Genomic DNA, 25,729 nt, shown 5'->3' with positions numbered 1-25,729 from the left:
TATAAGATTCATGAGGCTATGATGTCTTTCTTTTTTTCTATTCTTTGAGAGAACTTGAGTGTGAGCTAAACAATCGTTCTTAGTATTTTAATAGAGTTTTCAATAAACTGTCAAAAATAAACATAGTGTTACTAAAGCTTATACCAACAATATATAATTATTAACCATAGTGTAAAGCTATATTTAGATTAATCCTAACATATTAACCAAATGATTGTACACCAGGATTATTTACTGATTCATACATTGGACTCTGAGCTTCCTTACTTAGTCTTTGATATAGCATTGCATCTTTGAACATCTTAATGTTTTGCAAAAACAAGTATGACTGTCTCCAGAGCATCCATGAATGATACTGGGCACACGAAAAGACTTCATTGGGCACTGCACAAACACAGAAGTGGTCATATGTTTTTGTAATTCTTTCAAGGATCTTTCTAGGCAAATAAAGTCCACAAGCCAAGCAAAGCAGGAGCCAGTGGCTACACCAAAATCAATGTTTGAACCCAAGACTTAAGTTGTGGTCCAAATATAGCCTAGATGGAACTGGAGCTGTTCTGTTTGTTCCTAGGATGAAGCATAGGTGAATCAAACAGGGTGCACATTCCAAACTTCAGGTGCAAAAATGTGTGGCCTTCAAACTCCAGATTTTGATCATTTAAGTTCAACATTTCTGAGCAAGTCTTTAAAACTTGAAAAATACCTGCCAAGTTTTCCAAACATCCTGAAACATGCAAAGTCATTGCATTTGCTGAAGTCAGCTGGGAGCAAGAGCCTGGGTGGAGATCCTGAACAGTAGAGAGTTGAAGCCACATAGTCTCAGAGAAGTTGACCTTGCCTGCCAAGTGTCCAATGACCCCGGTATCCCAGCATGAAACATCCTCAGGACTGTTCTGAACTGGAATTTGACAGGTTCTTGGATTTCCAAGCCTGATAAAAGATAAATAAGTCCAAGAGATAAAGACAAAGAGTGACAGGAGCTCAGGGAGGGATAGCAACCACATCAGCATTGCAGACTCATTTTCAAAAAGATCATTTAAAAACAAAATACTCATAGGGAAAAATGTCATCCACTGTCAGTTTGGATGAGGAATGTCTTTCACAGCCTCCTGTGTTTGAATGCTTTGTCCCAGCTGGTAGCATTGCTTAGGGAGGTTGTAAGACCTTGGGAAAAGTCCTAACTGGCAGCAGTATCTTGTCAGAGGTAGTAGACCTTGAATGCACTGTAGACTGTTGATGCAGGCCAGGGCCTCCTACTTTCTTGTTGACTGAGATGTGAGGACACCATGCTTCATGCTTTCATTGACCTTAACTCCGAAAAAATAACCCTCTCTTCCTGTTAGATAATTCTGTCAGGTGTGCTTTCATGGTGATGAAGACAGTAAGGCTTTCACCATTTATTTCATAGATAAAGGCCACCTGGGTACCAGAAAGTAGAACACATATAGTGCCAGGAAACTGTAGTCTTTGAAGTTTTTAGTGTTGAGAAAAAAAATCATTACATTTTGTTCATGTCACTCATCTCAAAAGAGCATTCAAGGTGCTTTGATAATCACAACTTGTGACTTACATTCCCTTTTCCTCTGTCTTGGTTAGGGTGTTTATTGCAGTGAAGAGACACCAAGACCATGGCAAATCTCATAAAGAAAAAATTTAATTGGGGTGGCTCCCTTATAGTTTCAGAGAGAGGTTTAGTCCATTATCATCATGGTGGGGAGCAAGGCAGTGTGCCGGCAGACATGGTAGTGGAGAGGTAGCTGAGACTCCTATATCTTGCAGGTGACAGGAAGTCACCTGAGACACTGGGCAGTATCCTGAGCATAGGAAACCCCAAAGCCCTCCCCGAAAGTGACACACTTCCTCCAACAAAGCCATACCTGTTCAGCTGGAATCTCCAGTTTCACCTGACCCTCCCTCTCCAAACCCCTCCCTGTCAGAAAGACCACCAAAAGTAGAGTACTGTATTCCTGGTGGTTTCAGCAGCTCCTCCTCTGAGGCTGCTGGCTCTCCAAGTCCCCATAGAAAGTTTATAGTTGGGCAAACCCAGATTGTGGAGGATACATCATCACCCTGCACCTACAGGGTATTTACGACTCATTCTTTAGAACAGCCATGCGATTTCTCTCTTGCTCCCTTCTCCTACCTCATTTCTGGGGGCTGGAGGACTCACCCAAGAGTGCTTTGCCCAAATAAAACTGGTACTTTACTTGTAATTCAGCATGATCTGGCTTACTGCATTGGCAGAGAAGTCTATTATTGGGCTACAGAAAAACTATCAATATCCATCCCAACAAAGCCATACCTCCTAATAGTGCCAGTGAGATAATGGGGACCAATTACATTAAAACTACCACACTCTCCCTGCTCCTTATACAAATAAAAAGATGCTGGACTTCTTTTGGCATACCTTCAGTGAAGGACAAATTATACACCTGTAGCAATAGAGGCATTCAAGTGTCATGGAAACTCAAAAACAAAATATTCTCAATGACATTTTTGAGTGTTCTAGGGAATTCTTGTTTATTGACAGGGCTGCTAGAAAAATGCTAGAAACCCACAAACCAGTCACATTCTAGATTTCTTTGCAAAAAGCTGTGTAGGTATCACTTAACATTCTTCTGAAATTCAGATGAATGAAGTCATTTTTCAGAGCATGTTGGAGAGCCAGAGGACAAAGACGTCTCCTGTGAGATTGAGATTGTGTCCTGGAAATGGCAGGGCAGTTACACACTTAATACCTCAACAATATGGCTGCCCAAACAAGAGTCAAATAATGGCAACATGTATAAGTATGCTATTGTGAAAGAGGGATATCTCATGGGACTCTACCCCTAGACAAGGAACTACATACAGACAACCAACAATTGTTAAGAGAGATGGGTTTGGGGGAGGGGGATAGAATTAATCAGCCCCAGGGAAGAACCCCATAATTGGTTATCCAACTCCAAGTGGTCAGTATGAAATAATTTATTTATATAGAAGCAGCACTAAATGGGAAAAAATCTTGCTTTTATTTAAGATAGGAAATACTTTAAATTTTTATTTCTTTTCATATATTAAGTATACAAAGTCATAGATTTCATGAAGACATTTTAATGTGTAAAAATTGTGTTGGATGTCTAGTTCTATATATGAGGATATATTCAGGTACTTTTTACGTTTTTTAAAAATAGCTGTATTACTTACATATGTTATATAATAGCTATTTTCACTGCAGAATTCTAATTATTTGGGAAACATATAAATTGTATAATTGTCATGAAAATTCCATGAGTTCAAATACTCCTCTCAACATTTTGGGACAAGCCCTAACCCCAAAAGCCACTGTTTTATTACCATCACCTTGCCATTTCAACAATATATCTTTGCTATCTCATTGATATTATCATTATTTACATAAATACTTCCAAGATTTCCATATCAGTGGAATCACACAGCAATCAGCTTTTTGAATTTGGCCTTTTTCACTTAGTGTTTTACATGTTTTACATCTGGCACTCATGCTGAACATGGAACAAGAATTATTCCTGTATGCCAAGATTTTGTCATCCATTCACTAGGTGAGGGTCACTGGCTTGCTTCATTTAAAGACTAAAGGAATCACTAATAGATCTATTATAAACATTCACATAGAATCTTAATGTGGACATAAGTTTTTCTTTATCTTGAATCATTGTCTGAGTTTTGTGGTCAGTGTTTAGCTCTATAAGAAAGTGACAGATCACTTCCCCAATGACCACATACATCACTTTTGCTTTATCAGCAGAACCTCTGTGAGAAAGTTATAGTTTCTCTGTATTCCTGCCATTACTGGGCATTGGCAATTTGGTGTGTGTGTGTGTGTGTGTGTGTGTGTGTATGGTGTTTGACTGTGTGGTGTGTATGTGTTTGTGTGTTTCTGTGTCTATGTGGTGTGTGTGTGGTGTTTGAATGTGTGTGATGTGTGTGTGTGTGTGTGTGTGTGTGTGTGTGTGTGTGTGTGTTGGAATGTGTGTGTGTATGGTGTTTGACTGTGTGGTGTATATGTGTGTGTGTGTTTCTGTGTCTACGTGGTATGTGTGTGGTGTTTGAATGTGTGTGTGTGTGTGTGTGTGTGTGTGTGTGTGTGTGTGTGTGTGTGTTTCTGTGTCTGTGTGGTGTACATGGTGTATGTGCATGGTATTTATGTGAAGAGAGAAGCATTCATTTCCCATCTCACTCTTTTCCCAATCTCCTGAATCCCTGCCAGACACTAGTCTACTTTCTCTTTCTATGGATTTGTCTACTCTAGATAACTCATATGACAAGGCTTTGTGAACTGACTTCACTTTGCATAGTGGTTTTGTGGTTCATATGTTTTATACCATATATCAGCACTTCATTCCTTATTTTATATAACTGCATTAATACATCTGTGTATGTGTATGCATGGAGGTCAGAAAACTACTCAAGGGAGTCAGTTCTCTACTTTGAAGTGTAGGTCCAGGGATTTAACTCAAGTCTATGGCTTGATGGCAAGTGTCTTGACCTGCTAAGCCATCTCCCAGGCAGCCCCTTTATTCCTTTCTATGACAGATTTCTATCTACTTGTATGAAGACACCATGATGGTTTACCTATTCATATGTTGGTGCACATTTAGATTGTTCCCATCTTCGGGCTATTATGAGCAGTGTTGCAATAATCCTTCCTGAACAGGTTTCTGTTTGAACATCTGCTTTTAATCATAAGTGGAAATACTGAGTTGTACGGTAATTCTCTTTTCATTTATCATTGTAAGGAACCATCAGTCCATTTTCTACTATATTAGCTGAACCATTTTCTATGAACCAGCAGCATGTGATGGTTCCAATTTATTTTCCTTTTTTATATTTTCCATTTTCTTTTCTGAGACAGCATTCATGAATTCATTTAGCTCAAGCTGGCCTTCAACTAACTATATAACCCAGGCTGGCTTTGAACTCTTGATTCTTATACCTCCAGTTCCTGAGTTATGGAATTATAGGAATATGCCATCATACTAGGTTTCCAATCTTTTCACATCCTCAACAGATTTTATTCTTGGTTTCTAGTTTTTAAATTTTTATTGCATTTATTGATCTTTAGGGGCATGGGGTATGGGGGGGTTACATATGCCATAGAACATGTATAGAAGCCAGATGACAACTTGAAAGAGTTAATTCTTTTGTTCTTCCCCATGAGTTCCAGGGATTGAACTTGGGTTGCCAGGCTTGGAAACTTCTCCATTGAGTCATCTTAGTGGCACTATAGCCATCCCTCTTTTTAAATGAAATTATATTATGGCCGTCCAAGTATGTGAAGGCTATTCTTGCTTGCCAACATGACTATATTTGGAATTAACTAAAATCGAGCGGCTGGGTAACCTATAAGGGATTTTTCTTAATTAAATCATTTTAAGTGGGAAGACTCTCCTTTAATCTTGGTCAAACATTCCACTGGCAACCTATATAAAGGACAAGGCAGAATGAAGTTTTTTTGTTTGTTTTGCTTTGCCTGCTTGCTCTTACTCTCTCTGGCAAGTTCAGTCTTTCACTAACATTAGAGCCTACTTCTTTGGGATTCAGATGTATATTCAAGACAAGATGAGAGAGACACTTATCTTCATGGACTGAACAAGTGCTGGATTCTTGAAATTTCTTTTGGAGAAAGCCATTGTTGAATTAGCTGGACCACAGCCTTGGAAGCCACTCTAATAAATTCCTAATTCTATCAGTTCTATTCTTCTAGAGAACCCCAACTAATACACAGTGGGTGTAAAATTGTATTTCATAAATCAAACAGATTTTCATTTCCCTAATTACTAATGAGAGTTTACTGTCTTTTCATATGCTTGTTAAAAAGTTGGTTATTTTTATTAGAGATATCCTGGGAACCTTTTAAAGGTCTCTAAAAAGCATAAATAGAACTCCTCAAATAATTGGAAAACTTATCCAGTTGATCTGGAAAGATTTGAAAGGGAAGGTTGAAGGAGTCATCTAAAATACTAAAAACAGGACTTGATAGCTTAAACATTTCCAGCTGCTAGAATCTCACCTGCATCTCATGGTGCATGATCACAGAGTTTGTAGACTCACAATCCTAAGAGATTTATGTATAAATTAAAGAAAAGCCAAGAAAGACTAAGTATAGACTAAAATCAGACTGTGGCTATAGTCTGATTAGTGAACCATATATTTTTGGAGGAGGGATTACACACCCTAAGCAGGGACAAGTTTATTCAAAATCAAAGGATGGATTTTAATGTCCAGAACTAATGATTTGAAGTTTTCCATTGTTGATCACCCTGTAATCAAAATCCTAGGAATTATAATTAAAAGAAAATATATGTGCCAGGAATGTATGTGTAAAGATGGATGTTGGGACAGACAAGGGTCAGCTTGAGAAGTATAAAAAAGAAGTTGCTAGAGATCAATTGAGTCTTTCCAAAAGCAGAAGAGCAAAGGCATCAGAAAAGGTGGAAACACCACCAAAGACATAGCCCAGGACTGCATTTCGGAAAAGATTCCTTAAAATCTGAAATCTCCAAGAGCAGATCTTGTCTGGAAACAAATCAGGCAGAATCACCATTTACTCACTAATTTCCTAGAACTGTGGATGTGCTGGAAGCTGTGCTGGTTAAGGAAGATGTCCAGTAAGATCCTGTGAACAAAACATGAAGGAGAACAAAGAAGTTATTCCTGAGCAATTTACCATGGGGGGAAGAAGTTCATCAGAAAATAAAATAAATATCTACTCTAGAAGACATAGCAATGGTGGAAAAACTAAACAGTCCTCTCCTGGGAGGGATGAGAGGGGGAATCTGAAAGAGGAAAGGAACCCTGAGCTTACAGAGGAAATGGAATGGAAAAGGTTCAGTTATCCCCACAGAGAGGAAGAGACTCAATAAACAGAGGCTAAGACTACCTCTGTTAATGTCAGAACTCTCTGGCAAAGTAGCATCATTTCAAAATGAAGTTTCAGAGAGAGGAGGGTATACAAGAATGAACTTCACCTTGCATACACGGCAGTATGTAGTGCCAAGAGGATTTCGCCTAGTGAATTTGAGACTCTAGGTCACAAACTCCAGATCATTAGCATTGACTGAGCAGCATCCTAAAGAGACTACCCTAGATGACTGGTCCTCTGTCTTTGTTGGGCTGTTCAGAAAGTACTGAAACTGTGAAGAGTAAGAAATTTGTTTCTTACTGAGAGATCCTTGCATCCTCCCTTAAATCCTCCTTGTTACTTAGTGTCTCTGGGTCTGCAGACTGTAGCATGGTTATCTTTTACTTTACAGCTAATATCCACTTATAAGTGAGTACATACCATCTTCTTTCTGGGTCTGGGTTACCTCACATGGGATGATGTTTTTCTAGTTCCATTCATTTGCCTGTTCATCCAGTCTTGATGTGATGGTGTATACATGGTCTTACTGTAGCAAGCTATGCCATGTTTGGTTGATGTCTCTGGGAGGCCTGCTCTTTTCTGAGGGGGCGGGAGGGAGATGGGGAGGTGGGTAAGAGAGATTGGGAGAGGTGAAGGAGGTAAAACTGCACTCAGGATGCTTTTGATTTGGTTATGGACAGGCTTGTTTTAAAAGTCTGTAGGCAACTCTACTGTTGTGGAATATTGGTTTAAGATGTGTTGTATTCATTTATGCTGTGGAATATTTGCTTAATGATGTAAAGATGTGTTACAATTGTTTAATTCTGTACAGCTGTGTCACTTTGCCTGTGTAAAACACCTGATTGTTCTATTAAAGAGCTGATGAGCCAATATCGAGGCAAGAAAAAGAAGAGGTGGGGCTGGCAGGTAGAGAGAATAAATAGGAGGAGAAAGCTAGGCTCCAATTAAAAGAAGGAGGAGTGAGAAAACGGGAAGGAGAGGACTCCAGCCAGCCAGCCAGCCAGCCAGCCAGCCAGCCAGCCAGTCAGTCAGCTGTGGAGTAAGAATGAGAGGAGATTTGTGTCTACTGAACCTTCACAGAGGTAGTGTAAGATATTTGGAAAACGCAGACATTTACATTGTGATCCATAACAGTAAATTATACTTACTAAGTAGCAACAAAAATAATTTTATGGTTTGGCAGTCACCACAGCATGAGGTACTGTATTGAAGTGTTGCAGCATTAGGAAGGGTGAGAACCGCTGCTCTACAGGAAGCCTGCCACACTGATTGGCCCCAGTTTGCTCACAATCTGTGTGAAGATTTCCCAGAGTTCACACACAGATCCCAGGATCGTGTAAGGATAGAGGAGGATTGCAAGTCTAGGTCTGCAAGCCTGAACAGTGCAGATAACAGCTTTTAGCCTTCCATAGCCCGATCGTCGGTTCCTGGGAGTAGAGTGAGTTTTATCAGATTCTGTCTGTCTGTGGTCCTGGATTTTCAAATAGGCCTTCTTCTTGTGTGTGTCTCAGCCTTAGAAACCACTGTGGCTTTGCTCATCATTTTGTTCCTCTTGCAACAGAAAGGGAATGCAACTGCCCGAGGTCAACTGGGCACTAGAGAGTGTTGTTCTTAATAGATTCTAGAACCTGAGCACTTGCCACTCTGTTCAACCAGATTTAGTTGCTGCACATAAGTCTCAGTAACAGATTTGAACGTTTGAGCTTTCCATTGAAGTAAGCTTAGTAGGGTATTATTATTCCTTTCTTCGTTCACGCCACAATCTGAGTATTGGAATGAAGGCAAGCTCTACCAGCTGTGTTTCATTCTGGCCCACGCTCAGGTGCCTCTGATGAGAGCCATGGGGGACCTTGTGGGAAAAGCATTTCCTGGTTCTGGTGTTTGAAGTTTCCACTTCTGTAAAACACAACTCTCTTAAGGAGCACCTTCAGTCTTCTGGCTGCAGTGACAATATGTTTACTGTCAAAATGAGATTGTTGCACATGAGAGGAAGCAGTGAATGTTAACGGAGCCTTCTGAGTCAACCTGGTCACCGTACCTTAGTCCACTCCTCAGTGAACTTGCTGTGTTTATGGCTTATTTTATGAGCATCAGGCATTGTTAATTATCCTTTTAAGCATAAGCTCCGAGTCGAGTAGGTCTTTCTGAAAATAACCGAGACAACTTAAGCAAGCTTAAGTCAAAACTGCAAAATAAAGGCAGGAAATTCCAAATTAAGTCTCCTGCAATCCTTGAAATCCAGGAGCAGAGAGCACAGCAGGGTCTTAAAGGACTCATGGAGCCAGGGGCTTGACAAACTTTTATGACCAAAGACACACATCAGTCCGTGGCCTGGGTGTTCTTTCACTCAGCTGCTTCAGGTCTTTGCTTTCTCTGAAGGTACAAACAGGGAGATAGTTGGGAAACTATGTGGTGTCAAACTCCTGGGTTTCAAATGATGCTCCCTTAGCAATGCCTCATACAAACTGAAACATAATGGTTTCCCTCTTCAAACTGTATTTGTTTTCATTGATTGTGTATGTGTGTGTGTAGGCATACACATAGAGGTAAGGGGACTACCTAAGCATATTGATTCTGTACCATCAGAGTATGAACACAGTAAGGGGCTTTCCACGACCTTGGAGAGGAAAATTAAACTGATATGAGAACACTTAGTTCTGCTGTTACATGACTTTATCCACCAGCTAAATCAGATGTCATTAACAAACATTTGTGGTACTGGCCACATTAAATGTGGGCAGTGTAACTAAACTTAGAACAACAGTGCTAAAACAGATGTCACTCGTGTGACCTCAGGGAATACTGTCCTTTGTCAGAAAGCAAATGTTAACATGTCCCAGGCTAAGGTGAGTGCCATGGGCATGCTGACATGGTGCCTGATGTTAGAAAAAAAAAAACTATTTTGATTGTTGAAATATTTAATACAGTTTTGTGAAAGCATGTTTCAAATGCCAGCCCCCTCTGCCACCTGGTTTCCATCAGCTGTCCCTTCTGTTTGCTATACTGATTTTAAGGGGTAGTTGATATTTAAATCGTAAGTCTTGAATCCCCAAACCTAGGGATGGACTAAACACGAAATACAGTAGGTAGCAATTTCTTGGCAGGTGATACTTTGTCTATTTTGAGTCACAGGGTTCTTGACCTGAGCTACTAAGCTGGTTCTCAAATGGGAGCCTGGAGCACTGCTGCTGGCTTCTCTCCCCACCTCCAGACACTGCAGCCTTCCCCTCTATCACTCAGTCACGTGGTTCTGTGTAGACTGACTGGAAACTTGGCTCCTTGCCCTGAGCTGATGCCTTGGAAAGTACTCCAAACCGACAAGCAGGGGCTTACATTGACATATCCTGGTGTTATCTAAGAGCTTTCCTGAATGACAGGGGAATAAGAAATCCTGAACTGCAAAAATAAACTCATTAGCATCATCGAATTCCACTGCAGATAGCTTCAGTTTCTCTTTGCATTATTAATGAAGTCAAAAGAGACTCGGCCTGAGATTTTGATCTAGGAAGTTTCAAGGATAGCTGAGGTAAACCACCTTTGTCTCTCTGGACATAGGTTGGCCACTTACATAGTTGCCATGGGGTTCCTTAGGCTTGCTAAGGGGGGTGGACAAGATATTAGCTACGCATTGCATAATAATGACTGGCCATGGTACATTTTCCTAGGCAGAGTTAAGGGCAGGTATACAAATAGATCTGCACAGTCATAGAATATTATGGAATATAATTGTTAATGTCTCCATTCTACCCAGCAAACTAACACTTTCATGTTCCTGGAACACTCTGAATTAAACTGCTTTTATCTTTAACCTGTGAACACAAGCTATTTGGCATTGGCATTACTCAGACCGTTGAGGAATTGCAAGCCTTTAGCTTCTTTTAAGAGAAGACAGTTGCAAATAAAGGGTGAGGCAGCTATTCTAATTTAGTTTAGCTGAAGTCATTCCTTGTTTTGGTTTTCTATTCTTCTTGTTTGAGTCAGACATCAAGAATTTTTTAGAAGTTGCTTTAGTTTAAAATATGTATTAAGTGAACTATGTGTTATGTGTCAAATCCATAAAAGGAAATACTGTGGTGACTGCCCAGCTGTCTTATGATATGTTGATCATCATAAGTGGCTCGAGGGATATATAGAGTTGACTATGGAAAGACCATGTTTCAATTTACCACTATTGATATGATCTAAATTCAGCCAGTTGGATTATTTGATTCCAAGGCTGTACAACTTAGAGAACTGCAGTCTATATGATGATGTCTGTATTCCCACAAATCCTTTTGTAAACATAATGTGCTATAATACCCAAATATTATATCTTACTTTAGTAATACTTACTCATCCATGTTCACTGCTGTTGTATTCACAATAGCCAGGATATGAAACAACCCAGATGTCCATTAATAGATTAATAGCTAATGAAAATGTGGTATACATATATGATGGAATATTGTTCAGCTGTTAAGAAAACTATAATTATGAAATTATCTGGTAAATGAATGAAACAGGAAATAAGCATCCTGAGTAATGTATCCCAGATCCAGGAAAACAAGCGAAGCATGTCTTCTCTAAATTTTTATGTTAGCTTTGAATATTTAGATATCTGTATTTCATTAGGAACATCTATAGAGGTCAGAAAAATAGTAAGAAGTTATAGAGGATGGAAAGTTCTTTCAAGTGAGGGAGATATAATACAGTCATATAAAGGAAGAAAAGGAATAATGGAACAAGAAAATGAAATGGGGTGGAGGATGGGATGGCAAGGTTGGTGGGAATATGAGAAGGGAAATTAACACTTAAGGCCTTTTGGAAAATTATATGGAAATCTACTACAATAGAGGCTTCCTAATGTTTATATATAGAGTTTAAATGGGCTTATTCCATAATAGAAGGACAATACCCCAACTAGACTAGCAAACAAAAAGCCTTGTTCTAAGAATAAATTAATCTATTTTTTTTTAGTGGTTGGCCTGTTGGCCATAGATGACCACACATTATAAGCTATTGCTATTGCTCTCATTTACCCTCAGGAACTCAATGGTAACATCCTACTGTCAAAGATACCACATACTTGACTCATAGCATCATAAAATGTGGAGAAATGATTTCTTGAGATAATAAAGGGTCCGGACATTTTGAATGATAATATCAATCATTAGCCTATGATAATATTGTCCTTAAGCATCTTGTCACTAAGACAGAGTGGCAAACTTGAACATCTAAAATCAAGATGAAAGGATAAAGATAAAAATAAAGACTACAGAAAGAAGCAGCCACAAAACCTCATCCTTTGCCCAACTTTCCTCTCCAATCAGATTCTCTCAGAGGACAAAGCTTCCTCACCTTACACATGCAAACACAGACTCAGGAAGTCGCAGGCAATACCTTTGAAACAAAAAGACAAGTTAACAAAAGAAGGGCATAATAAATTCATTGATTTATTCTTGTTTACATTAAAAATCCATTAGTATGTAAGGGAACTATATAAAATATGAAACTTACAGAAAGGAACACGTGGTTGAAGCTCAGTGCTGCCTTTGTAATGGGATAAGAAATAGAGAATGGCCGTAGGATACATTAGAGAGATAGTAAATGCTAAAGGAAACGAATGAAACCAGACTTTGCAATAGACTGAGACATTGCCTCAATCTAGGTGTGGTGTCTGATTCTTACTTTCTTTTTCTGGGATATGAGTATTACCTTGATTAATGAAATTTCAGCAACAAGTTTTGAAGGCAGTTTTGTCCCTCCTCAAGACATGTGGACTGTAAATAAATAGCACAACTTGGGAAAGTTGGAGACCTTGGTTCTCTGTTAGGAACTTGGAATGCCCACCCTGTTTCCCCAGCTCTTCCCCATCCTACCCATTCCTTCTTTCCATGTGCTCCCATGAACTGAAGTACTCAGGAGAAGGGAGAGTCTTCTACACTAAAGATGTAGCTAGGCTTGGGTCAGAAGGAGCCAGATAGAACTGTCTTGTTAAGGAAAGTTCTCCAGCTGAACATGCCCCAATTTGGAGCCTCTTTTTTGGGGGGCCACACCCTTCATAGGAACATATCAGAGTAAGACAAAGCCTCCCCTTGGGGAGTTATGAAGTCTCGGTTTTGTGTTGAGCCTTCAAACATTGACAATGGGTTTTGGAGGTGACACTTCATATTCATGACTACAGAGTTCCCTGTCATCCATCCCATTCCCAGCTGACCCAGTTCACTCTCTCCCCCATTGTCTCAGAACCAGAGTTTGGAGCCTTAGATGCTAAGACACAAACAATTTGAGATTTCCAAACTTACAGCAGATGTATAGGCATAGAGACTCCCAAGCTCTGGTAAATGTGGCTTCTGATAGCATGTGGAAGAGAGAATTCACTTGAGGGAATTTGCCTCATTGAGACTTTCAGGAGTTACCAACAGCTTGACTCTTCAGTGATTCCTTTCTATTGCCTACACATTAAACATCACTAAAATGTCTGTGTGTGTGTGTGTGTGTGTGTGTGTGTGTGTGTGTGTGTGTGTGTGTACGTGTGCGCGCGCGCGCGCGCATGTGTGCACTTCCATGGTGTGGCAAGTGCTTTATCCACTGAACCGTTTCTACACATCCCGTGTTGTATTTTATGCCAACTATGAGAGCAAGATTTGCTAAAATTGGTTGTAACAAGAAACACCCAAAGGAAGGAGTTTGTGGTATGGTACCTCGGACACACTTTGCCTCTCCATGGTTCTATTCTGGGTTACCTCTCTAGTCTTGTTTTTGGCATCCTCAGTACCCTTGCTGTGTCAAAGGGGTACCCAAACGACTGCCACCAGGGAGTGGAGGAGCAGCTGGCCTAGGCAGAAGTCCAGCTACTCTCAGCTGCTAACTCTTGCCCTGCCCACCTTCTAGCATACTAAAAAGTTCAGGACAGATCCTGCTCTTCCTCCCCAGACGTACTAATATCCTAGAGATGCCCTTGTGGTAGGATTCCCCAGCCATAAACAGTGTTTCTCCCTTGAAGCTATGTTTGCACCCTACACCCCATGATGCTCTCCTGGCCTGAAGACCCTGGGCTAAGAAGAATGGGTAGAGGGAGCTTGCCCTGATTTGCAAACTTGGATCCCCCCAAAGAGGTTTACAGCTGGAGAATTCATTGCCTCAATAGTACTTTCAAAAACTGTTTCTGGCTTAACAGAAGAAAAACTTGGGCGGGATGTGCCTATCATTCATGGTCCTAGCAGATTTGCAGGTGTTTTTATGGTAGCTCCGATGGCTCACTCTCCCAATGCAGACAGAACCCTTGTTGAGACACTGCCGTGCGTGCGTGCGTGCGTGCGTGCGTGCGTGCGTGCGTGCGTGCGTGCGTGCGTGCGTGCGTGCGTGCGTGCGTGCGTGCGTGCGTGCGTGCGTGCGTGCGTGCGTGCGTGCGTGCGTGCGTGCGTGCGTGCGTGCGTGCGTGCGTGCGTGCGTGCGTGCGTGCGTGCGTGCGTGCGTGCGTGCGTGCGTGCGTGCGTGCGTGCGTGCGTGCGTGCGTGCGTGCGTGCGTGCGTGCGTGCGTGCGTGCGTGCGTGCGTGCGTGCGTGCGTGCGTGCGTGCGTGCACTTTGCAGACAAGCATGGCAAACTCAAACAAGAGCGGAGGGTGATTCTCCCATTTGCCCAGCAAAAGGGTGATGATGACATGTGTTCCTTTCTTCAGCTACAAAACCACCCAAGCACTGTAATGCCTCTGCTCTGTTCTTTCAGGATGAAATGCATTTCCCTCAGAATCTAAGGACACCTAGGAAACATTAAACTAAATTGACCACAAGTGGTATCATATAAACCAAGCTATCCAAAGATCCATTGAAGTCCTAACCCCAAGCATGTCAAAATGTGATCCTACATTTGGCTTGGCTTTGGCAGTGAGGATCGCTAATTTTTTTCATTACTTTTTTTAAAACTCTTTGAGGAAGGGTCTTACTATGTAGCTCTGGCTGGTCTAAAACTCACTATGTAGTCCAGGGTGTGTCCACTGCAAAGAGATCAATGTTCCTCTGCCTCCCCAGGGCTGAAATTAAAGGCATGCTCCACTACTGAGTACTTTGGACCATTTGAATACAGCTCTGGCCTTAGAGAGTGCCATAGGAAGAAGTGGGTATCTACAGAAAAAAGATGTCATATGGAAGTAGAGAGAGAGAGTGATACATGTACTATGCAAGGGATGCCACAGAATACCAAGGACAACCAGAAGCTAGAAGAAGGCTCTCTTGTAGAACATCAGAACACTTCTTGTCTGATCAGATTTCTAGACCACAGACCTGGAGAGGATGAAGAGACACCTTTTAAGCCACCCAGTTCTTGGTGCTTTGTTCAGCTCTAGGAAGAAAACACATCAGCTGTGTGATTGTCACCCTGGGCTGGCCAGAGTGCAGATGTAAACTAGGGTGCTGGCAGTCAGAGGTGTCACCAGATTCACCATAAAAGGCCCCTATGGCTTGGTGGTATTGTAGCATGCTTTCTGCCTGAAGATCCTTTGTCATTGCTTCATGGCAGATTTGTAAATAGGATTTTCATGTCCAACAACCTGTAAGTGTTAATGTTTGTCATCTGTACCCATAACAAATGTGGTTACTCCTGGAGTCTTTATCTCACTACTTGACTTAGCTTTGTGAGGCAAGAAAACAATTTAGGGGAACAAAATTTCAGTAGTTTCTATTTTGTTTCAAGAGGGAAATTTCTAATTGTTTCTGACAAGGAAAAAAATCTGCTAAGGACCCTAGAAACTGGTCACATCACTCTTGGGATGAATCTACCCATTTCTGATGACTCTTGGGCACTAACAGGGAAAAACCTTAGCTTTCAGCTATGGGAGTAAATAGCTGAAGAGACCTTGAATTGTCTCAAAAGTCATTGAGTTTGACATCAATTTGGGGATTAAATGGAGGGGAAAATTAGCTGGTGAGGGTGGCATGGGAGGAGGCTGTGTGATCTAAGTGTGATGAAGTCATTTCTGGAGCCAGCACAGAATGGCAAAGGTAAAAGGGATGGAGGAAGCTGCAGATGAAGAAACAATTTCAATATAAGGGAAAGAGTCTTGACCTACAACTGTGACTAAATCCCTGCTGGGAAAGGGGGCCGCATAAGGACATTTGCTTTGCTTTATCCAAGAAAAAGAGAACTTGTTCATTGATTTAAAAACATCTAGATACTCGGTGTTCTTTCAGGTATTTCCTAAAATTAAAGATTATGTAAAACAGGACAATTAAGGGACAGAAAAGTGATTATATAAAAGACACAAAGAGGTAGATGCATCCAGGCTCCTGCAGAGAAAGTGTGGAGAACACCTGGATGCCAAGGCAAAAAACGGGAAATCTATTTTAGTTTTCCCTGTATATGAGATTATATGGAGGCAAACTCTTTCCTGGAAATGATTGGAAGGAAACTACATCCCCTTACTTCATGATGATTCTTTATGAGAAAATGATTACATATACATATGTATAAACATCTTGACTGAGTATGCATATAGATATGAATATTTATGTATACAAACAAATATATACACACATACATGTAGATAATCTAAAATGTTTTCAATTTACTGGATGGGATAAGGTTTAATTGAAGGTTTGTGAGTGAATTCTCCAGTGTTTGTGACTGATTTCTTATCCTTAAGAAATAGAAGCTTATATGATAAGTCGGCTAAAACACAGAGGCACTTTTGTACATATGTGCTCACACATCGTCAAGTCTTGCAGCCCTAGAAGCAACTGTGGGAGGTATTGAAAGCCAATCAGTCCTACAGTCTTACACAGCAAGAAATGGAGATGATACCTTCAATGCTCCAGGGATATAATTACCCTGTGAAAAAATCCCAGCTAGTGGAGAAGTCTCCTTGCTATTATTAGCTTTCTTTCAGTTTAGGAAGTAAGGTTATGGTGAAAGTCATTCACTGAAAATTACTGGTTTCTATGTCTTTGTGTTTGAAATGTGAGCTCCCTGGAGCTTCTCTTTGGCTGGGTTTCATTGCGAAGCTCGATGCTGAATGGGCTGGCACATGACCTCTTATTATTCTGTGTGTTCCACACAAGCAACAAGGCTGTGTTTTTAGACTTTAGAAATCCCTATGACCAGGGCATTTGTTCCAGGGACTCTTTTTGCCTTGACACATTCTCATTGGCATTTATTACTGTCATAATCAATCACATGTATGCTATGACCCAATTATCTACTTTCTAAAGGGACCCTAATCATGTCATTTGATTCCACACCACATCTTAGCCCCAGTTAGTAATCTACAGTCTCCTCTCCAGCCTACAAAACACTCTTCCTTCTCTTCCTTTCTTTCCTAGAGTGTGGCAGCATCAGGGCCTGTTTCATTAGCTGTCCTTCTGTTTCCCATGATCTTTGTAAAACAGTATTGTGGTATCTTGGCAATCAACAGATTGCAGAGCAATGGAAAACCCTGGTCCTTTATATTCCTTGAAATGGGCTCTTTTTGTACTTAAGGAAATGAAATTTGTTAGTGGTCAATGATTAGCAATAGTCATGCTCCCAAGACCTACACTACCAAGCCCCAGACCACTCAGAAACTCATCTTCATCTAATTGTCATCCCATCTCTCTGCTCTTCCAAGAACTCCCATTTTGCCATGGCCACCTCTTATGTCTTCCCTCCCTTATTCCTTCTTTCCTTCTTTCTTTTTTTAATCTTTTTTCTTTTTAAAAGGATCCTAATCCTAGATCTGGGTTGATAATATACTGTCATGATATACTGTCACCATATCTCCACATGATACTTTCTTACTTGTAGAAATGTAACCCTTCACATTTTCTCAAGTTCTCTGGCTTTCTCCTCCTTGGGCATCTCCACACCGTTTTGTATGGGTGCTTCTTGCATTTGCTTGTCACAACCCTATTCCACTGGTCTCCCTTCTCTTCCCATATAGTTCCTTTCTACACACACACACACACACACACACACACACACACACACACACATATATATATATATATGTATATATATATAATATATATATATATATAATATATATATCAGTCCTACAGTCTTACACAGCAAGAAATAGAGATGATATATATGATATTTCATATCATATATATGAAAGTAGGTATATTGTATATGTATAAATTCACATACACACAAATATATATAATTATAGATTCCACATCTCACAGAAAATATATTTATCTTACTAAGTGGTTTTATTTTTCTTAACCAGAGATCTCCATTTTCATACATTTTTCTGAAAAAGTGACATAATTTTTAAAATTTTATTAGTTCAAATTAGGAACAAGCTTGCTTCACATGTCAATCCCTTCTTCCTCTCCCTCCCCTCTCCCTCCCCCTCCCCCTACCTACTCCCACCCCATCCACCCTCCACTCCCCAGGCAGGGTAGGGCCCTCGATGGGGGCTCCCCAAAGTCCACCACATCATCCTGGCCCCGGCCTAGGCCCTCCCCCATGTGTCCAGGCCAAAAGTGCATCCCTTCATGTGGTATGGGCTCTAAGTCCCTTCTTACACCAGGGGAAAATACTGATTCACTACCAGGGGCCCCATAGAGTGCAGAGGCCTCCTAATGGACATCCACGTTCAGGGGTCTGGATCAGTCCTGTACTGGCCTCCCAGACAGCAGTCTGGGGTCCATGTGCTCCCCCTTGTACAGGCCAGCTGTTTCTGTGGGTTTCACCAGCCTGGTACCAACCCCTTTGATCTTCATTCCTCCCTCTCTGCAACTAAGTTCCAGAGTTCAGTTCAGTGTATATCTGTGGGTGTCTGCCTCTGCTTCCATCAGCCACTGGATGAGGGCTCTAGGATGGCATAAAAAGTAGTCAGTCTCATTATAGGGGAAGGGCATTTAGGTTATCCTCTCCACTATTGCCTAGATTGTCAGTTTGTGTCATCCTTGTAGGTCTCTGGAAATCTCCCTAGTGCCAGGTCTCTCTTCGGACCTATAATGGCTCCCTCTAATATGGTATCTCTCATCCTGTTCTCCTCTATTCTTCCCCCAACTCAATATTTCTGCTCCTCCATTTCCTCCTCTCCTCTCCTCTTCTGCTCTCATTCTGGCAGCCCCCCTACCCTCCCCTCATGCTCCCAATTAGCTCAGGAGTTCCTGCCCCTTCCCATTGCTGAGTTCCATGCGTTTATCCCCTAGAGTATTTCATGTTTCCTAATTTCTTTGGTGAAGAGGATTGTAGGCTGGTAATCCTTTGCTCTATGTCTAAAATTCATATATGAGTGAGTACATACCATGTTTGTCTTTTTGTGACTGGGTTACCTCACTCAGGATAGTTTCTTCTAGTTCCATCCATTTGCCTGCAAATTTCAAGATTCCATTGCTGTTTTCTGCTGAGTAGTTAGTACTCCATTGTATAAATGTACCACATTTTCTCTATTCATTCTTCAGCTGAGGGGCATCTAGGTTGCTTCCAGGTTCTGGCTATTACCAACAATACTTCTATGAACATGGTTGAACATATGTCCTTGTTGTATGGATGTGCATTATTTGGGTATATGCCCAAGAGAGGAATTGCTGGATCTTGAGGTAGACTGATTCCCATTTTTCTGAGCAACCACCATACTGATTTCCAAAGTGGTCTTACAAGTTTGCACTCCCACCAGCAATGGAGGAGTGTTCCTTTTTCTCCACATCCTCTCCAGCATAGATTGTCATTGGTGTTTTTGATTTTAGCCATTCTGATTTTAGCCGGTGTGAGATGGTATCTCAGAGTTGTTTTGAGTTGCATTTCTCTGATGGCCAAGGATTTTGAGCACTTTCTTAAGTGTCTTTCAGCCATTTCAGATTCCTCTGTTGAGAATTCTCTATTTAGTTCTTCACCCCACTTTTTAATTTCATTGTTTGGTGTTTTAGTGGCTAGCATCTTGAGTTCATTGTATATTTTGGAAATCAGCCCTCTGTAAGATGTGGGGTTGGTGAAGATCTTTTCCCAGTCTGTGGGCTATCGTTTTGTCTTACTGTGTCCTTTGCCTTACAGAAGCTTCTCAGTTTCAGGAGGTTCCATTTATTAATTGCAAATCTCAATGTCTGTGCTATTGGTGTAATGTTCAGAAATCGGTCCAATTCGTTCAAGGGTGTCTCCCACTCTCTCTAGAAGATTCAGTGTGGCTGGATTTATGTTGAGATCTTTGATCCATTTGCACTTAAGTTTTGCGCATGGTGACAGATATGGATCTATCTGCAATCTTCTGCATGTCCGAATCCAGCCAGCACCATTTGTTGAAGATGCTATCTTTCTTCCATTGTATAGATTTAGCATCTTTGTCAAAAATAAGGTGTTCATAGGCGTGTGGGTTAATATCAGGGTTTTCAACTCAATTCCATTGGTCTATCTGTCTATTTTTGTGCCAATACCAAGCTGTTTTCAGAACTATGGCTCTATAATAGAGCTTGAAGTCAGGGATGGTGATGCCTCCAGAAGATCCTTTATGGTACAGAGTTGTTTTTGCTATCCTGGGTTTTTTTTCCATATAAAGTTGAGTAATGTTCTTTCAAGGTCAGTGAAGAACCGTGTTGGGATTTTGATGGGGATTGTATTGAATCTGTAGATTACTTTTGGCAAGATTGCCATTTTTACTGTGTTGATTCTACCTATCCAAGAGCATGGGGATCTTTCCATTCTCTGGTATCTTCTTATTTTTTAAAGACTCAAAGTTCTTACTGTACATATCTTTCACTTTTTTGGTTAGTGTTACCCCAAGATATTTTATGTTGCTTGTGGCTATTGTGAAGGGTGATGCTTCTGTGATTTCTTTCTCATTGGATTTATCATCTGTATATAGTAGGGCTACTGATTTTTTGACTTAATTTTGTATCATGCTAGTTTGCTGAAGGTGTTTATCAGCTGTAGGAGTTCCCTGGTAGAGTTTTTCGGGTCTCTTATGTAGACTATCATATCATCTGCAAATAGTGAAAGTTTGACTTTTTCCTTTCCAATTTGTATCCCTTTGATCTCCTTTTCTTGTCTTATTGATCTAGCTAGAACTTCAAGTACAATATTGAAGAGATATGGAGTGGTCAGCCTTGTCTTGTTCCTGATTTTAGAGGAATCTCCTTGAGTTTCTCTCCATTTAGTTTGATGTTGGCTGTTGATTTGGTGTATATTGCTTTTATCATGTTTAGATATGTTCCTGTTATTCCTGTTCTCTCCAAGATCTTTATCATGAAGGGATGGATGTTGGATTTTGTCAAAGGCTTTTTCAGCATCTAGTGAGATGATCACATGGTTTTTCTTTTTCAGTTTGTTTATATGGTGGATTACATTGATGGATTTTCATATGTTGAACCATCCTTGCATCCCTGGGATGAAGCCTACTTGATCATAGTGGATGATTTTTCTGATGTGTTCTTGGATTCAATTTGCCAATATTTTGTTGAGTATTTTTGCATCGATGTTCATGAGGGATATTGGTGTGGAGTTCTCTTTTTTAGTTGTATCTTTGTATGGCTTGGGCATCAAAGTGATTGTAGCCTCATAAAGAGTTTGGCAATGTCCCTTCTGCTTCTATTGTGTGGAACGTTTTGAGGAGTACTGGTATTAGCTCTTGTTTGAATTTCTGGTAGAATTCTGCAGTGAAGCCATCTGGCCCTGGGCTTTTTTTGGTTGGAAGGCTTTTGATGACTGCTTCTATTTCATTAGGGGTTATAGGTTGATTTAAATTTCTTATCTGTTCTTGGTTTAATTTTGGTAAGTGATATCTACCCAGAAAATTGTCCATTTCCTTTAGATTTTTGAATTTTGTCGAGTACAGGTTTTTAAAGTTATGACCTGATGATTCTCTGGATTTACTCAGTGTCCTTTGTTATATTCCCCCTTTTTGTTTCTGATTTTGTTAATTAGCATGCTCTCTCTCTCTGCCTTTTTGTTAGTTTGGCTAGAGGTTTGTCTATCTTGTTGATTTTGTCAAAGAACCAACTCTTTGTTTCATTGATTCTTTGTAATGTTTTCCTAGTTCCTACTTTATTGATTTCAGCCCCCGGTTTGATTATTTCCTGATGTCTACTCCTCCGTGGTAAGTTTGCTTCTTTTTGCTCTAAAGCTTTCAGTTTTTCTGTCAATTCTCTAGTGTGACTTTTCTCCAGTTTCTTCATGTGGGCACTTAGTGCAATGAACTTTCCTCTTAGCACTGCTTTCAGAGTGTCCCATAAGTTTGAGTATGTTGTGTCTACCTTCTCATTAAATTCTAGGAAGTCTTTAATTTCTTTTATTTCTTCCTCAACCCAGGAATGGTGCAATTGTGTGTTATTCAGTTTCCAAGAGTTTATAGGTTTTCTGCAATTTGTATTGCTGTTGAATTCTAGCTTTAATGCATGGTGATCTGATAAGATACAGGGGGTTATTTCAATGCTTTTGTATCTGTTGAGGTTTGCTTTGTTGCCAGCTATGTGGTCAATTTTAGAGAAGGTTCCATATGGCACTGAGAAGAAGGTATATTCTTTTGTGTTTGGATGGAATGTTCTATAGATATGTTAAACCAAGTTGGGACATAACTTCTGTTAGATCCTTTGTTTCTTTTTTAAATTTCTGTCTGGTGGTCCTTCTAGTAGTGAAAACAGGGTGTTAGAGTCTCCTACTATAAGTGTGTGTGATTTTATGTGTGGTTTAAGCTTTAGTAATGTTTCTTTTACAAATGTGTGTGCCTTCGTATTGGGGCATAGATGTTCAGGATTGAGACTTCATCTTGGTGGACTTTTCCTGTGATGAGTATGAAATGCCCTTCTTCATCTCTTTTGATTGATTTTAGTTTAAAGTCTAATTTGTTAGATATTAGGATTGCTACACCAGCTTGTTTCTTGAGCCCATTTGATTGGAAAATCTTTTTCCATCCTTTTACTCTGAGGTATCGCCTGTCTTTGAAGTTGAGGTGTGTTTCTATTATACAGCAGAAGGATGGATTCTGTTTTTGTATCCATTCTGTTACCCTGTTAGCCTGTATCTTTTTATAGGCAGGTTAGACCATTGGCATTGAGGGATATTAATGTCCATTGATTGTTGGTTCTTGTTTGTTTTGGATTTATTGTCATTGTGTATGCATTCATGCTCCCTTAATGTTTGTAGGATATCTATCCAGGACCTTCTGGCTTTCAAAGTTTCCATTGAGAATTTGGTGTGATTCTGATAGGTCTGCCTTTATATGTTACTTGCCCTTTTTCCTTTGCTGCTCTTAATATTTTCTTTATTCTGTAGGTTTGGTGTTTTGATTATTATGTGTTGAGGGGAACTTCTTTTTGTGGTCCAGTCTGTTTGGTGTTCTGTAAGCTTCTTGTACTTTCATAGGCATATTCTTCTGTAGGTTGGGGACATTTTCTTCTATGATTTTGTTGAATATGTTTTCTGTGCCTTTGAGCTGTATTTCTTCACCTTCTTCTATACCTATTATTCTTAGGTTTGACCTTTTCACAGTGTCCCATATTTCCTGGATGTTTTGTTTTAGGGATTTGTTGGACTTGAGATTTTCTTTGGTCGATGTCTATATATCCTCTCAACAACTGAGATTCTTTCTTCCATCTCTTGAATTCTATTGGTTATACTCACATCTTTAGTCCCTGATTGGTTATCCACCCTTTCTATTTCCAGCATCCCCTTGTTCTGTGTTTTCTTTATTGTGTCTATTTCCGCTTTCATGCCTTGAACTGTTTTGAGTGCTTCCTTCACTTGTTTGGTTGTTTTTCTTGGCTTTCTTTATATTCTTGAAGAGATTTGTTTACTTCTTGAATTTTTTTTGTCTTTTCCTCCATTTCATGTAATTTTTGCTTGTTTTTTCTTCTATTTCTTTAAGGGATTTTCTTGTTTCCTCTTTAAAGGTATCTATCATCTTCCTAAGATAATTCTTGAGGTTCATCTCTTCTTCATCCTCTGTGCTGGGCTTTTCAGATCTTGCTGGTGTGAAGTCCCTAAATTCTGGTGGTGTCATATTGATCTTTTTGTTGTTGAGTGTGTTCTTACTCTGTCTTCTTCCCATTCCTTCTCCAGTGAGTGCAGGTGAGGTCTCTCCCTCTCTCTGGTGGCAGGCGGAGGGCTCAGCTTCTGGTGGCAGCAGGATGGCAGAGGGCGGCTCGTGGACAAGGGTGAGGTTTGTCCGGACTCAGGGTGTGCCTTCCCGGTCTGGGCAGGTCCACTCTTGTCTGGGGTGGGGGGTTCAGGCAGAGGCAAGCAGGGGTTGATGGTGAGGTTGTGGGGGCAGAGCCGTGCCCAGACTCACCTGAGACCCGGGTACCCACCACAGGACAGAGGGCGGAGTTAAAAAATGGCATAATTTTATTCTTTTCTTTTTTCTTGTTTTTAGAGACAATATTTCTTGTTGTAGCCCTGGATGTCACTCCATAGACCAGGCTAGCCTCAAACTCAGATCTACTGCCTCTCCCTCCTAAGTGCTGGGATTAAAGGTGTGCACCCACCACCTGGCTATACATTATGCTTTATGGCTGCAGAAAACTCCATATTATACATATGCCACATCTTTTGTTGCCACATTTTATTAACACATGTATTTGTATCCATCTATACTGATTCTGTTACTTGGAAATTGAAGCAGATCAGTGAACGAGGACATTCGGGTATCTTTGTTGTACAATGTCCTAGTTTGCATTCTGTTGCTGTGATAAAGCATCAACCAAATCTGACTTGTGTAAGAAAGGGCTTATTTCACCTTATAAGTTACAGTCCTTCATTGAGAGAAACTGAGGCAGAAACTCAAGGCAGGAAGCTGGAGACAGGAGCTCAGGCAGAGGCCATGGAGGGTACTGCTTTTTAGCTTATGGCTGAGCTCACATTTAGTTACCTTTCTTATAGCCTGCCCAGGGATATATATATAGATAGTATTAGTACTGATATAGATAGATAGATAGGTAGATAGATAGGTAGATAGATAGATAGGTAGATAGATAGATAGATAGATAGATAGGTAGATAGATAGATAGAGGTAAATGCACTATATATTTAATATATACATATGTGCATATGTATACACTTCCTGAGTCTGTTTTTGTTGTCTGTGTGTATGTGGGTTCATGGCTGACAACTTTGTATGGGATATTCCTGACAAAGGCTGATTTGGTCTCTCCTGGCAGTCATTATTTACCTTTAGTTCTTTGTCTAGGGATAGGACCCTATGAAAATTTCTCCATCTACATTAGCATGTCTATTGACATTGCCATTATTCACATCTTGTTTATGCAGCCATTTCTAGGAAGTTTCACAGGAGATTTCCTGGTATTCTGGCTCTTACAGTCTTTCTCCCTGCCTCTTCTGTAATGTCACAGAAGTCACCGGAGTCACAGAAGCTGTGATGTATATGTACTCATAATAGCCAAACTCCCTCTGATCTTGTCCATCTCTGTATTGTTTCCACTTGTAGTTGTCAGTGATGACCTCCCTCTCCTGTAAAGAGAAGCCTTTTCCATGAAGGGTTACACTTACCTGGTTTCTATGATTAATCCATGTTATATACCCACTTCTGAAAATCTGGAGCTAGGAACTGCAAATGAGAGATAATATGTGGCAGTTGTCTTTGAGTGTGGGTTACCTCATATATTGGAATATTTTCTATGAACATCCATTTGCCTGAAAATGTCATGATTTAATTTTTCTTTATAGCTAAATAGTATTCCATAGTATATATGTGCCACATTCTCATTCTCCATTGAACATAGCAGCAATGGACAGAGTGAGCACACATCTGTAGAGCAGTATGTCAAGACTTTAGGGCAAATGCCAAGGAGTGGTATAGCTGAGTCATATCTTAGATTTATTTTTAGTTTTTGGAGGATTCTCCACACTGATTTCCAGAGTGGCTGTACATTCCCACTGACAGTGCATTAGAGTTCCTCTTTCCCCACAACTTTGCCAGCCCAGTATTTGT

The sequence above is a fragment of the Cricetulus griseus genome, chromosome 2 (assembly GCF_003668045.3).
Source record: "Cricetulus griseus strain 17A/GY chromosome 2, alternate assembly CriGri-PICRH-1.0, whole genome shotgun sequence".
Lineage (NCBI taxonomy): Eukaryota > Metazoa > Chordata > Mammalia > Rodentia > Cricetidae > Cricetulus > Cricetulus griseus.
The sequence above is the reverse complement of the archived record's forward strand: the minus strand, read 5'-3'. Positions refer to the sequence as shown.